The sequence below is a fragment of the Ambystoma mexicanum genome, chromosome 13 (assembly GCF_040938575.1).
Source record: "Ambystoma mexicanum isolate Mex_15411 chromosome 13, UKY_AmexF1_1, whole genome shotgun sequence".
In the NCBI taxonomy this organism is placed as follows: Eukaryota; Metazoa; Chordata; class Amphibia; order Caudata; family Ambystomatidae; genus Ambystoma; species Ambystoma mexicanum.
In genome coordinates, this window is record NC_090938.1 from 641,464,686 (window position 1) to 641,481,000 (window position 16,315).

Genomic DNA, 16,315 nt, shown 5'->3' on the forward strand with positions numbered 1-16,315 from the left:
CAGGTAAAAAATGATAGCGCTGTGCGTATGTGAAGTGGCCAATCCTTGGGCCCAGGTTCCAGGTAAGAATCTGAGGAAAGAGCATTTTAATCTCTATGCAACCCCCTGCACTTGTGACTGTCTCTGTATCCCTACAGCCCCACTACCAGCACTTGACACCGGATGTCTGCACTTAACCTCACACTTGCCACCAGCTGGCTGTACTTATTGTTATTATTCTTTATCGCATGTACTGCACCCCCCCCTCCGTCGCACTTTCCCCCTTCCCCTTCCCATGCACTTGCGCGACACCTGGCCTAGTAGGATCGCTCTCTGTCTTCCCTCTGTTCCCCCTTCCTTGCCTCGCCGTGCCTTGAAACACTTGTGTATAGGCGTGTTATAAATGGCATATCATATTTTTGAAAGCTGGGAGAAACTTTTTTAGGGAGTAAAAACATAGGGCCTCACTATGAGTTTGTCAGTGATTCCCATGGAATTACTGTCAAACTCAGATACGTTTACTGTCACTCGGTCTGGCGGAGATTATGAGAGGCAGTAATGCGAACTGAGTCTCCATAGGTCTCAATGAGGATTCTGTAGGAGTTACCATGGATGGAAATTATTTTTGTGGTAATTCCTCCAGTTTTTGGAGGTTAAATGGAGTACGTACCTCTAGCTCCTCTGGGAAAACTAATCAGGAAGAAATCGCCTCAACCCAGCAACACCAGGGACAATATCAGAGAGACTGATTGACTAGGTGATCAGGTAACAAGAGCGCGTGTCATCCCTTCTGAACTTCTTAGGGGCGGAACAGTGAAGGGTGACGACCAGTCATTGACCAGCTTCTTAGCTTTTGCCTTTCTCCCTGTTGCACCTGTGAGTAGCCCAAGCTTCCCAATTACTGTACTGTCTCTCCACACTGTGCTATTCATCTATAATGCATTCACTCCTGCTCCTACTGCTGCTATTGCTCACCTCTCCCTACGCTTTCTCCTACCACGCTACAACGTCCACCTTTCCTATCCCCATTATAAAATTCATAACTCGAAACTCCCACTACTCATCTCTCTTCCACCTCCTTCCAACAAAGCTGACAAGCTAGCCATACCTCCTCTAACCCTATAGACCTTGCCTCCAGGGTAGGACGGGGACAAGAAATAGGCCCATGCCCCCCCAAAAAAGTAGCCCTCATTCTTGAATGGCTGCAATACACAACTTTACAGAATATGTATCCGATGGAGCTTGTTGAGGGTTATTGGTGTTCGTTTCATGTCATGTTGTATGTAAATACTTGCGACAAACCAGAGGTAACCTTTGTTTTGAGCCCTGTAAAAAAAGACATCACACAACCCCAGTACTTATTTAGCAGAACTACACCCAAGGCATGTCTACTAGTTGCAGCTGGTACTCATTATATAGTTGCATTTAACAATGATGTAAATAATAACTTTTTCTCTTTGCATATGGGTCATGATGCTGCAGCATTCCTGCAGGGTAGGAGAAAGGAAACGCAGCAAGCAGAATGCAGTCATCTGACCACACCAGAGTACCAGACGGGCTGCAACCAGGCTCCCACTTCCAGTCCCCACCCATCCCAGCTATTATTTGCATTCTTATATAGTACTTTATTATGCTGGTTTACTCCTGCTTTTAAGTGCTATAATAACAGGTGTTTTTACAATTAATGATGGTGAATCTATCAACCTCGGAAAGATGAATGCAAATAATGAGCAGATGAAATTCAGAGAACTAGACAAAAGCAGACTGAGGGTAAGCTTGGCAGGGAGAAGTAAGAAGGAGAGTAGATTTAGCTTGGTCAATCGGACCAAATGATCCTTCCTGAACCACAAGTGTAGAACCCCTTTTGGAGAGCTTAGGTGGTCCAAGGTGTTCATCACCCTATGCACATGCTTGAAAGAGGGCACAAGGTGTAAGAGCTATAATGAATGGCCATCCCATTCTTGTTCTGCTGTACGCTTGGATAGCTGCCAAATGTCCCCATATCATGGGTGAACCATTGACCCAATTCTGCCTTTTTAAATGGCGTGTTGGGAATTGTAGCTTTGTTCACCCCATAGGTAGGAGGCTGCAAGTTACAGCGTGCTTAGTGAAAAGCAAATACGGGAGCAACGTTTCAGGCATCATTTGGGGCCAATTTGTGGCTTTGAGCTTGGCACTTATTTATTTATTTGCATTTATATAGCGCGCACAGAGCCCAAGGGAATCGAGGCGCTGTTACAAGATAACGTCTTATTTACAATACATAAAGATGGGCAACTGGGTTACATTGGCCCACAAAATTACATGATTTAGTTAACTTGTTTAGGTAGGTGGCTGGGTTACATTGGCCTCTACTGAGTTTAGCTAAAGTTTTTGACTAGAGACATAAATTCACATCCACACATAGTACAATGTCAGTAGGCTACCCATGTTTGGCAGAAGCATATAGCGGTTGTTGTGTGGGGGATTTAGGCGGCATGTGTGAAGTTTTAGGCGAATAGTCTGGTTTTGATTGTGTTGCGGGAGGGGAGATGAGAAGGTTCAACTCTGAGGGTCCGTGGCAGTGAGTTCCAGTGCCTAGCGGCAATGAACGGAAAGCTTGCACCCCCACCTCTGGCACGTTTAACTCTGGGAGTGGGCAGAATGTTGGTGTAAGGTGTTCCTGTGAGTCTGGAGGTGTGAGGGATGACGACTCTGTGAGAGTGGTGGGGGGGGGTTCTGTGTGATGTATGCATTTTTGCGTGAGGGCCAGCGTTTTGAAGAGGATGCGCTGGCGGACAGGCAGCCAGTGTGCTTGTTGTCTGGCTGCTGAGATGTTTTCCCTTTTGGGGAAGCCCAGGGCTCTGCGAATCGCGTTATTTTGAATAATTGGTCCATGTTTTTAGCTGAGATTCCTGCGAATAAGGCATTACAGTAGTCCAACCAGCATTACAGTAGTCCAACCTTGAGCCTATTAAGGCTCTGGCAATAGTTAGGCAATTTGTGGTGGAGAGGAACGGTCTGGTGATGTTGAGGAGTTTGGAGTAGTATGCTGCCGAGGCGTTCTACCACGTTTATAGTTGCAGTGGGTTGCACCTTCCACAATACAGCCAGTTGTGTGAGCCTGTTTGCCAGTTTGGTAAATAGATGCACCATGTAGATAGGCTAGACACATGTTAGTGGCCCAATTTGATTTAAAAAGATAATATTAACCACACATTTTTTCAAAAAGGCATTGTTGTGTCGTACTAAAAGAGTTTGATTAAAAAATGAAAAGTGGTTAATCGTGGACAACTTTTATTTTAGTGCCCGCTGTCAGGCCTAAGTTATTTACTGTCTTAAACAATGGCGACAATATACCTCGGGCCTTTTCTTTATCAAGCTCATATATTTGATAAGGGCAGGGGGTGGAAGGGCAACGGACTAGACTCGCCCACGCCACAACCACCCATCTTCTGGGAGGCACTGCACCCGGAATGGTGTCCTGCTAGCAAAACACCATTGTGCACAATACATTTTAGGTGGGTGTTGTATTTGTCCCTTTTTGAAGAAGGGGAGAGGGGAAAGCACTGCCTGCATCTGGTGTATGACGTTTTAGGGCAGAGCAACGATTTGGAAAATGTGAACAGCTCCGTTTTGCTTGAATGAAAAACGAGCATACCGCTGCTCTTAATTACGGAGGGCAAAGACTGTATTCCAATGACGGCATTAATGGTGATAATTCCTCGGCTCAAAGGACAGCACTAATCATTAGACACGTGCTTTCTTTGCACTGGAAACCAGACCGAATCAAAGTTGTAGATTCATTTGGACATCTCTATAATTCATTTGTCTGACTGCAACATCAATCTACATGCTGGCCACTTGGGACTACCTCCCTAATACCTCGGAGGCTGCTGTCATGCGGCAGGTGGCACTTTACACATCCCTAGACAAAGGGTTTGGGAATCTTTCAGTTTCTTTACAGAGAAAACGCCCTTTTGCAAGACATCATTAGAGAAGACTGGGGAAACATTTTAACTGAAGTACCAAGAGAACAGCTGTAGTTTAATTATTTTCTGTATTACTGAGCGAGGCTGGATGAATGCCACCACACTGGGAAGTATTTATTTCTCCGGGTATTTAATTTTTTTGCAAATTCATAACTTATACATGGTGTTGTGGATACTCATCTGAATAGTTGGCCATTTGACTTTGATGCCATTACTACGTGCCAATTTATAGGATTAAAGATAAAACATAGATACAGACACAAGCCCGATAGGGCTCTGGGGGCCTAGCATCAGCCAGAGCACCACCCCTCTCCTCCTCACACCAGTTTGTTTGTGAGGCCACCGCCTACCCTCTATAGGTAATGGGGCAACTTAATCGCCTTGACAGTTGACACGGCAAGGCCCAAACTCCTCACCAGTCACCTCCAACATTGCTGCATCCGAGGGTTGCTGAGCTCACACATGCGGCACACCAAGGCAGTCTTGGCAAGACTAGGCCCCCTGATTATCAGCCCCTCCACCCACTCTGCTCAAAGGACCATCACCACTCTCCTCCCATATCAGAGCTCCCCTGCGAGGTCTTTGCCTGCCCTGTAGTCTCTGACACAGTCAGTCCGAAAAGAAAGATGGACGCACGATTATCAAAAACAAACTTCACACTTTGAAGTTTTGATTGATGGTTTGTTCACCAGTCAGTGCCAGGACAGTGGAAGCCAAGGCCTAGTCTCCTCACTACAGACACCACTACCTCATCAGAGGTGCTGCTGTGCTCAGCTCACGCTTATGGCCCACAAGGGCTGCTGGTCTGCATCACACAATGTTAGTTGTGCCCTTCTCCCCTGATTGAAACAAAACGTTGAACCTAACCTGCAGGATCGGGTTACATTTTTCCTCATCAACCTGCCCAAAATCTTCCACGGTCTTGGAAAAAGAAAATTTTTTCTAACTTAATTCTTATGATGTTTTCTTTTTCACAGTGCCCTTTTTGACAAGTGAAAAACAGACTTTCAATACACTATAGTGTGCCCCTTAGGATCATCCTGCTGCCTACACTTGCTCTGCAGCAGTTTCTTCTCAGCTCTGAGGGTGGGGACAGCTGTGCCCGTCTGCCTGGACTCTGTTCCTCCATGGCATGATGCCCCATATCTAGAGAGACCCGGATCTGCGCCACACGCTGCTGGGTTGCCCTGCTCATGACCCCTTAGTTAGACTCAACCAAAGAGGGTTTGGGGGCGGGGTTTAGAGAGGGGGGGAAACACAGCACACTTTAAAAAACAAGGCCACACATCTAACGCAAGAGGTAATGTATGCACGCTATGCCTCAGATAGGAACCAATGATGTCACACGTCTTCTTGACGCACGACTCCATTCCAAGGACATTTGGAAAGTGTGCATATTAATTAGTTAAGTCAGCAGGAACATTTGAAATTGTGTTGCAAGCTACATTATTTACCTTACTTTTAATGAAACTGAAATCTACAGTATCTTTGATCATTAATCAATATGGATTTCAAACAGTGTCACAAAACGGCCCAAACACTGTAAAATTATATCGGCCCATAAAATTGGGACACCTGATTCGGCCGGGGGTCGAATGCCCATCCAGTCAATCCAACGCTTCTTGCCTCTCTTCCTCTGAGACTTCACTACTGTGCCTTACCTCATTAGCTGAACAATACACACTGGAATGCTCAGTATGTATGCAACAAAACTTCCTTTATCATAGACTACTTTCACTCCAGCTGCCCCCCTTCTCCGCAATAGACCTTCTTGCTATCACTGAAACCTGGATTTCTCCATTTGACACTGCCACTCTGGCGGCCCTACACAACTCCAAACTATCCTTCCTTCATTCACTCTCCACGACTGACTAGCTGAGGCGTCATACACCTCTTTCTCTTCCCACCCCAATGCATCACAAATCTTCAATGACACGATCTCTCCAATTCTCTTTGATCTTGGGCAACTCCTTAATTCTCTTTCCACTAAACATCACCACATTCTCTTTGGTGACTTTAACCTCCCCTCTCCAACCACTTCTCAGAAATCTGAACTTCATCCTTTTCTTAGAGACCATGCTTTGCACTCTATCTATAACCTACCTACACATACATGGCGTAACTCTTTGGATCTCTTATTCATCTCCACCTCTCTCTCATCCACTAATACTACTGTCACGCCACCCATATCTCATTACTCAATTGTTTCCACCACCATCTTCTTTCCACACTCTGACCTTTCCTCACCACTTGCTTCACCTATTACTAAAAAGGAAATGTTAACCTTCTGCCATTCCCCACTTTCTCTCTGACCTACAGTTCTCACTCTCCTCCTTCATACCCGATGCCTCTTCCACCAACACTGCCTACTAAATTTCTTATTCTCTTCTCACTTCCCACTGCTTACTTTCACCCTTAACTCTCAGCATCCTCAACCATGGGCCACCCGATTCATAAGCTCTCTCCGCACAGACATGCCTCGACTGCTGTGCAAATGGAGGTGTACCCACTCGCATGAGGACCTGCAACTCTGCATCTCTGCCCTGAACTCTCTCAAGTCCACTCCTGATAGAGCAAAAAGGAAATTCTACCTAACCTTCATTAACTCTCAATCCAACCATCCTCGCCAGCTGCGGGGCACCCTAAACTCTCTCATCACTCCCCATAAGTCTTTGACTATCAACTCCGCTCTCACAGCTAATGACCTAGCTGAATACTGTGTTGCAAACATTTCCAAAATTAGAGACTCTCTCCTGACCTTCCTTACACTCCCCTCCTCCTACATTTGACATCCTATGCCTCCATCTCCCACTTTGGTTGCACTAATACTGACAAAGTGCTAACTCTACTGATGTGCCCCATCAGACCCTCTTGCTCCTCAGCTAGTCAAGCCTATTGCCCCTTTAGTGGCCTCTAAGCTCGCTGAACTCTTCAACCTGTCCCTTTGACTCCATTTGCTTTCCCTCTGTTACAAAACAGCCACGGCCATCCCTAGCCTAAAAAAGCAAGGGGCTGGCCTGAACTACTGTGTCTCCTTCTGCACTACTCTGAAGTGCTCAAAAGGGTTGTGTTCAACCACCTTACCAATTTCTTAGACATTCACAATCTTCGGGACCCCCCTGCAAGCAGGTTTCCGCTCCTGTCACTCCACGGAAACTGCTCTAATGAATGTGTCCAACTGCTTCACTTTTGCTAAGCACTCCAGCCTATCCTATATCCTAATTCTCCTTGACCGGTCTGCTGCGTTTGACACTGTCAACACCCAAATCCTCTTCGCTTTTCCCAAACTCTCCTCTGATCTCTCGATCAACTGTCTCTCTGCCATTAAATATTGTATGGCTTTGCACTCTCTGATGTTAAACTATCAAAATAGAGGTGCTATCCCTGCCAAAAGCTCGCTCTCATCTCTTCCTCTGCCTAGCCAGTTCCCAGCAAACACTCTCCCGCACTCTGCTTCAGCTAGACACCTCAGCATCATCTATGACCCTTCTCACACCTGCTTTACCTTCATCTCCAAAACTGCAACAGCAGTTCGCCTCAACCTCCTAAATATTAGGAAAATCAGGTATATCCTTCCTTTCAACACCGCCAAGCATCGCTTAACCACTGTTGTCTTCTCTAAACTGGACTACTGTGCCAGCATCCTCTTTGGTCTCTCCAACTATGCTTCCTGTTTCCTCGACAAGATAATTTACTTCACTACCAGGACTCTCTTTGAACTCCCTTACTTCACACCTACTTCCTCAAACCGTCACCAGGCTGGATGGCAACAATCCAAAACCAGGCCGGATTTAAATTTCTTCTCCTGGTTCACACATCTATCCTCGGTAAGGCATCACTGTATCTATCCTCCTCTATACAACTCTACAAGCCTTCTCGTAATCTACGCTCTGCCTCAACTCCCTTTGTAGCTCCTCACCTTCCCTGTGCTTCCTATCGCTTCCACTTTCTCTCTTCTTACTCGACTTGCCTGGAATTCTATTTTCCCAGACATCCGAGAAACAGCCCACACGGATTTGTTCAAAACCAAACTAAAAGCCAACCTCTCTGCCCCCGAGTTACCCCCTTAACCTACCTCTCAACTGCCTTTTATCTAACATTTTTCCCTCGCCTCCAACCTGCTTCTGTCCTTTAGCACTTCACCCAATATGGTCACATCCCAAGCACAGCTGGCCGTACCACCTACCTGCACTTAAAATGCCCAATGTTTGTTGTCCTTAATCTATGTATGTACAATTATGTATTGTCCCTGGCGAAAAAATAGTCCCTGGCGAATGTTCCATTTACTCGCCTCAACAACCTGGTCAGAATGTCCATCAAACTCACCCTATTGTAAGATGCTCACTGCTTCCCATCAAATCTGATTTCTTATCTATTGTACATTCTTTTGTGATCAAAAGAGCATCGTTCCCCAAATAAATAAATAAATAGTCAAGTGCTGGGGGTATTTCCTCTGCTTGAACTAAAATTCGTAGTCTGGCGGTGCAAACAAGTGGTGGTAATTCTATTACTGACACTTTTTTACCATACCAAGATACTCGTAATGAGGCTGAATGTTTGTAGGCAAGTAAAAATATATTTTCAATTTAAAAAATAGAATGTTGCTAGTAATCCAAACATTTTTTGTAGTTAGCAATTCCAGTAAATGAAAAAGACGCCTGGTTATCATATAGGCCATCTACCCATAAAGCAGCATTAGAGCAGAGGCCCTCTTTTTGGTAGGTGCTGCTCTTGCCACTTGAATGCAGTTTTAACACATCTCTATATATTTCAGGCGCTTGATGATGACGTACATTCTTTTTGAGTCATGAAGTGTTGTTGCCATTTTGTGCTTGGATTTATGTGTGATAAGGATATTGTGGCAACGTCTCCTGTCTACTCTGTGGACATTTAATGGGGTGACCAAGGGGGCTGGGTGCCTTCTGCAAGATGTTTGATGAGCCCCGGGGTGATATGGGGAGGAACAGGTGGTCGCTTCCACTTAGACGGGTCTCTGGGCCATTTGGGGATGATGTCCCTTTAAGGCGATGACTCAAAACTCAGAGGATCTGAAATAGTATGTCATTAGTAATCTAAAGATCTCCACATTCCCAAAACGCAGCACTTTGGGCATCATTACAAGTTCGGCGTGGCGGGAAAAACGGGTGGTAATTCTGTTACCACCACTTTTTCTGTCAGTAACAGAATTGGTGCTGTTTTTACCACACCACCGAACTACAACTTTGACCTTAAAGTGGGGGATTGCCCTCCAGCATCGTGCTTGAAGTAAAACTATCACTTTAAGGCAGGATTTTGGCATAATTCTGAAAATTGAGATTAACACTGCCATACCACCACATGTAATAGTGGAAAACCTATGGGACAAAGTGGCAGTAACGTCAAGAGAGTTTGGCACTAATTTAGCGGATATACCACCGAATTACCACCAAACGCATAATGAGGTGTATTTGAGCAGCAGGGGAATTTATAAACATTGCCCCTTTAAGAACATTGAACAAGGAAGTAAATTCCTTCAAAACGGGTTCCAAACACCCACTAAGGCATAAGTGGAACATTACTTTTTCTCTGGTGCTCGATCGGCAAGCCTGCATTGACAGAGGCACAACAGATGTTGCAAATAATGGCCGAAGCAGTGAATTCCCTACTTGGTGGTACTGGAACAGAGGGGACAGCAGAAAACTTTTTAGTGCAGTGGCCCCATCATCAGATTAAATCCCAAATTGGAGTCAGCAGTCCCACAAACCTTACCCACAACAGCAAGATCAGCATTCCAGAGAAAGTGGCAGGTCTTCAGGTGCTGTTTCAAAAGCAGCCCTGCAAAACATCAGATATATCCACACTCCACTCCAACACATCACCTCAGTGGAAGGCAGACTGAAGGGATGAAACAGATTTTATGAACAGGAGCTAAAAGCAGATCCAGACTATCAGGCATTTCCAAGTTATGAGGAGCTCCCTCAGAGGACTACGGAGCTACTACTCAATCTCGTTGGTTAATGTTCAAGTAGAAATCTGGTTGTAGAAAAGGATATGTTCTCTCTTCCTTATAGTTGGCCAGATCTTTCTTCAATTTCCAGGTTCTTTCAATCAAGGTTTAGTTGTCTGAAATTGGCAATCTCATCAATGAGTTTGCCTAGCTTGCCTTTTGCTCCTTGTACCACTGAATCGGTGGTGAACTAGCTCTCTAGAGCTGATAGTTCTTGCCCTTGTGGAGACCCACATTTTAAATGAGATACATCCTTTTCGATCAAAACTCATTGTGTGGAGGCATTACATTGATGACATCTTAAAAGATATGGAGAGGAACAGTTGAGAGTCTCAATGAGTTCCATGTGTGGTTGAATGAAAGAGATTCCAATTTTAAATTCACGAAAACACAGGACAGTCATTCCCTGCCCTTTCTGGATATTTGGGTTAGGAAACCCCAAGTAGAGCTTTACAGCTCTTTGTATAAAAAACCTACAGACAGAAATCGTGCCCACTATTTTGAGAGTTTTCATCCTAAGGCACTCAAAGAGAATGTGCCCTTTGCACAGTTTCTATGCATCAGGAGAAACTGCTCTAAGAAAACTGACTTTATATCAGAGGGGCTAGACTGGAGTCGAACCTGGTCTCCAGAGGTTATACGAAGAAGGTGGTTAAACAGTGTCGCAAAAGGGCCCATAATACCAACAGAGATGAATGTCTTGTTCAAAGACAGAGAGAAAAATAATAGAAACTAGTGTGAGTGACCACCTATAGGCCACTCAGTAAATTAATAAGAAAAGAGGTACAGAAAAATTGGAATGTGCTAAAAACCTCAGATTTTGAATTTAGCAAAACAATGTGTGCTATTAAAATAAGTCAGAACATCAGACAAAAATTGGTAAGAGCAGAACATGTTACACCAAAGAGGACCACCAGGGAACAGACCCTCTGGGGTCTACCTCCAGTGATAGGCCACTTTAAATGTGGCCAGTGTTCGGTCTGTAACTTAACAAAAAACAACAAATTTGGTTATCAATGGGAGTTTCTGGAAATCAAATAGCTTCTCCTACTGTAAAAGCAAGTATGAGATCTACAGGATTAAATGCCTGTGCAATTGAGTTTATATTGAAAAAAATAAACGAGAAGTCCGACATAGGATATGTGAACACCAGTCTTGTGTGAGTAACAAAGTTGCAGAGATACCATTAGTTGACCGCAACAAATAAAGAAAGCATTTGCCCTTTTTTTGGTTTGTTATTTGACAAGTCAAACAAACCGCAGGAGGGAATCAGGACATGATCCTCGAGAAAATGGAGCAAAGGTTCATACAACAATGTAACACCGTACAGAAAGGCCTTAATGTATGTATTGAATGGGACCCACTCATTACTCAACCATGAGCACCTAGAGTGGATCAGAGTACCCTTTGGCCATGTAAAAGTAGGCTTGGTTCTACACTAATCTGGTTATTACTGATATACGAGGAGATGAACATGCATTAGGATAAGCTTTTAACTCTTTAGTATCAACTTAGTGAGTGACATGCAACCGTAGTGGACATTAGGATGTTCAAAATTGAGTTTTTAAGACTCTGACATTTGAAGGTCAACTTTACATTAGGTAAGGTGTTCAGAAATACTAAGTTAAGACTAGAAACATTTTCTGCAACAGGGTGCTTTCAACAGCACCGATTTTCAGCGGTCATGTGTTAATTTGAATTAGGGTTTTTCAAGTGTAGTACTTCTGGACATTTCCTTTCCTCAAGAGTACATGTGGAAATTCTATGACACTCCTGGTTTATTTTGTATAGTGAAGTGTCGAATTATAGATCATTACAACATCGGTGCTTTGCAACGCATTGTTTTTCTGATGAGGCAGGGAGGATTGATTTATGAAACCAGGACAAGAAATATGTCCTGTGTTTATTCACATTGTGTGCGCTTTGCAATGCGAAGCATTTCTTATGAGGCAGGGAGGTTTGATTAATGAAACTAGGATGAGAAATACGTCATTTTGTTTATCCACGGGTTATGGGAGCGTCTGCACCATGGCAAACCGCTACTGCGTCACCGACGCGACCCAGGAGTCTATTTCTGTAGCGTGGCAGCCGGCATTAGCGAGTTGACACCGCCAAAGGAAAGAACTGCTAGACTGCTACTGTTTCGAACACGCATTAGATTAAGCACTTTCAAACGTGCAGAGGACATTTTGTAGCTTCATGCCGCCACGAGTATGAAGATATTTTTTCAGAAACAGTGTTCCACATCTCTACGTGCACAATACTTGAGTTTAGGGAGACGAGGGGCAGAAGCAGGTTATTTTACCGATAGCCTTATGGCATAACATGAAGGGAAGAGAGATGCTTTCTCTAACTTTGTGTGTTGGCTAGACAATAAATTAGAACAGTTTCTTTTGTTTTTCTTCTCTCATAGAAGCAGCGTGCACCATTGAGTGACTGCATAAATTACATCTGGAATAGGATCCTCCAGATGGATATTCGCCTGTGAAAACATCAGTGTGGCTAAGATAAAATAGTCCATTAATAGGTGCTGGAAATTAATGACACACCAAATTATGTTTGTCACCAAACTAATTGTTTGGTGTTGGGATGCATGAGTGCTTCCTTTTCAGAAACCAACATTTAGGAGTGAAACAAAGTTAGAAGTGAGATATTGCAAAATGTCAAGAACAGCATCCACTGCAATTAAGAGGGACATCAATTAAGAATACCAAGTTAGTTTGTGAACTCTACCTGGATGACTGAAATATATTTGTAGGGTGGGTTTGAAATGTATGGAAGAATGGGTTTCGTTTGTTTGTAGGAGCAGCTGATTGAGAAAAGAAGGGTCTATTATGCCCTTCAATCAAAGTCGGATATTACAGTTTCAACATGGGGATTTAACTTCTCTCTTTGTCCTGGTGAAGACCTAAGCAATACTCAGAGGTGCTCAAGTTCAGAGCAGACCCCACTTCATAAAGGCCAAAACACACATCTGTGGACACTTTTTCTGTTAATATTTACACAGCGCATTAGTGAACTAATGCTCGTCTGAGACGGCATGCACAAAGTTTATTATTTGCTTTTGTGTTTGCCGATGTCACTTGGCCAGTAGGAAATGTTTAAGATGATCATGAATAATTATTATGCCCAGATCAATGAGTTTAGGCTTTAAGTCCAGACCAATTTCTGTATAATATAGAAAGACATTTTGCCATCACTGTTTGTAATATTTTTGTGAGAACTGTGAGAAACCTGAGGGTATTCTCCCAAGCCAGCCTCGAAAATCCCTTATTCAGGTGGCCTTGGAAGGGCCGATGCTCTCGTCCCCCAACTCCAGGAGCAAACAGAAGAGAAAGGATCACCTGGATCCCGTCTCGGGAGGATAGCTTAGGGGCAACGTGCTCACTTTGGAAGCAAGACGACACGGAGCGACACAGGTTCGATCCCCGGGTAAGCGCTTAGAAACCTCTGGATATTAAGCGCGTTATAAATAACCTATCATATCATATATCATAACCCAGGGTTGTGCTCAGAGAAAGGCCCCAGGTGAGGCGCAGTATTATACAGAGGAAGAGGGAGAAGAGGACGAGACCCCTGAGGCCTTTGTAGGCTATGAGACATCTACCTCCCTTCCTCAAAGTGAACTTCTCGGGCCCAACTCAGAGAATCCTCTTGTTTCTGTTGTCTAATAATCCTGGTCATTTCCATTTGGTTAGCAAACCCCACCAATCTCACCCTTTTCCATTTACCAACACCCCTAGGACAGAGTATCATTTTCTGTGACAACCCCCCTCTTTCCGACAGGGACACTTTCGCATATCACAAAGGACGAGGGATTAACACCCGATCCAATTACCTGACATGTCCCAACACAAGGGTCAGGCAAAGTCAGGAAATGGACTAGAATCACACACACCTCGCGGCCCTTTCTCGTCCCCACAGGGATAAAAGGTGGAGCAGGAGAGCACAATACGAGCAAGGCAGACCGCACGTCGAGAGAGCTAACTCAGCACAGCAGTTCAAGAGGAGGAGAAAGACGGCGCAAACCGAGAGGGTGACAAGGAGAGAAGCGTCCTTGCCCTTTCCGACCAATGCCCATGAAACCTCTGCGGAAGGAATCGTAAGACCGGGAACAATAGCCAGCGTGTGTTGCAACAGATGTCAACCGTACACGGAACCCTCATCCGCTGATAAGCAAGCCAGGGAGAGGTGGTTGTCCCCATGGTACCAACCTTGACTCCAAAGAGAAGAAAAGTTAAGCGGTTCATCACAACCAGTGAGTCAAGGGGAGAGCAGATAAGAAACCGAACTGTGTTGAACGAAAAGTAGCAAATGGCTAATTGAATTGTGAAAGCATAAAGAACTATTGATACTAAAAAGGGGGGAAACCAGCAACAGAGGAGTCTGGCACCACATGGGTGCTCACTCAGGAAGCTCTGGGCGATTACCAGATTGTTGAAACTACCATTAGCAGAAGGCCTTGGGAAAGGCGCCAAAGGGGGTCAAAGTGGTCATACAGGAGTCCAGTAAAATCCTCTGTACAATCAAAAGTCTTTGACCGCCAGCTGATTGTCAAGCTACGGGAAGTGAGTCCCGCCTCATAAAACTGATGACAAAGTTGGCAAGAGTGAACCCGAAGGAGGGATGCCAGTAAACCAAGGGGCAACGTCGAAAGTCCCAATATAGAGTGTAATCACAAGAGTGAACCCGGCCGAGGGATGTTCACAGTGAATTGTTTAAAAAAACATTAAGATTAGTGAATGTCACAGACAAAATTGCATTGAAAGCCATAGTGAACCCGACAGAGGGAGGTGAACAGTCGAGTAGGAGTGAGCCTGGAAGAGGGGGATCCAAGGGTGGGAAGCCAACACCCACGACCTGTGAATGCAACAAAGAACAGTGCAACAGAGAAAGTCTTTGAATGTATGCCAGCGTGAACCCGACAGAGGGAGGCTGATATTTGAGAAAGGTCTGAGCCCGGAAGAGGGGGACCCAAGGGTGAGGAACCATCACCCACAGTGCAACCAGAAAATAACTTTTGTTTTGTACTTTGAACATGTCAGGTCCTCGGAAGCAAGAAAACTTCCAAAGGTCCTGATATCATGAAGAACTTTTTGTTAGATCTGAGCCCGGAAGAGGGAGATCCAGGGGTGGAAAAGGAACTTTTGTTTATTATTTTGAAAACCCATCAGATCCTCGGAGGCAAGTAACTTAAGTAGAAAAGAGACTTAACCACCAAAGGCCCTGATTGCTGACAGCGGATCTGTTGGCTCATGCTGGGAAAGCTTGAGCGTGTGCTGTGCTCCAGAATCCTACCTTATCCCATGCTTAAAACGTGTGAAAGGGAGACCCTGACTACCGCATCCTGACTTATTATTTGTGAAAACTACCTTCATTCTTTAGAACATTATCCCACACTTTATTTAGCATAAGGATTGGCAACAGGTTTTTCTTAGTATAGGCCCTTTTATTTGACAAAGACACCACTAGGACTGCCTTATTATTGTTTGATGGTCAAAACTTGCTTTCATCTTAAATTTAGGTTTATATTAGGTGTTTTTCCAACCTACCTATACAGTTTAATAAACACCCTTGTATTGTGATCACTTGTGTGTCTTTACTGTTGCCACCATGAGTTCCTTACATAACTTTTAGGCACATCTTACTAACCCCATCACAATTTATCTGTGGAGAAGAGTCCACCAGCGGTGGACGAGAGACTGTCACTTGGGTGTTTTTAAGTTTTTAATAAATAATCATATTTTTGTGTATCGTAACAATAGGTAGAGACATATTTTCATATTTTGTTGTGTACGAGTCTTTGAGTACGCTTCTGTGAGTGAAGAATGACTTGAATGGATTTAAACTGTGAATGATCGGGGGTGATAGAATAACGGGCAGAGTCACGGAATTTGCATGCGTCTCTCGCAGATATTTTTCTTTACTAAAGCCCCTTTATACACACGCTCACCTGGATAGTGTGACAATTTGCCAGGTATCGTCACTTCTCCCCTAGGGGGAGCCCTTTCCCATGAGGCTAGGGAGGTTCAGCCGCTACCCAATAGTCGTCCTATGTGTGGTTTAATGCGGGAGGACCTCATGAGGAAGGACTCCCCCTCTGGGGATAAGGATGATCACCTAGGGTACAGTCCCGTTGGCCAACATCACACTCCAACATTCCCTAAGCCCCCCTCCATTCCAAACGACTTCCTTTAGAGTAGTGTGAGACACCGGAGGGTACTCTCACATCTACTCCCCTGGGATCCTCTGTTCAGGTGGCCAGGGAAGGGCCATCGCTTTTTGATCCCGACCCTGAGGGCAGACAAGCAACATAGGACTACCCAGGTGGAGGATCCTTGGGGATTGGAAAGAGGGTACCTGATATGATATTATGTGG

General features: G+C 44.6%; 1 protein-coding gene across 8 annotated transcripts in view; it reads right to left on the bottom strand.

Moving 5' to 3' along the window:
• The window catches only part of CALCOCO2 (calcium binding and coiled-coil domain 2), a 746,974-nt gene that overhangs the window by 644,666 nt on the left and 85,993 nt on the right, over positions 1 to 16,315 (bottom strand). The window lies entirely within an intron of this gene.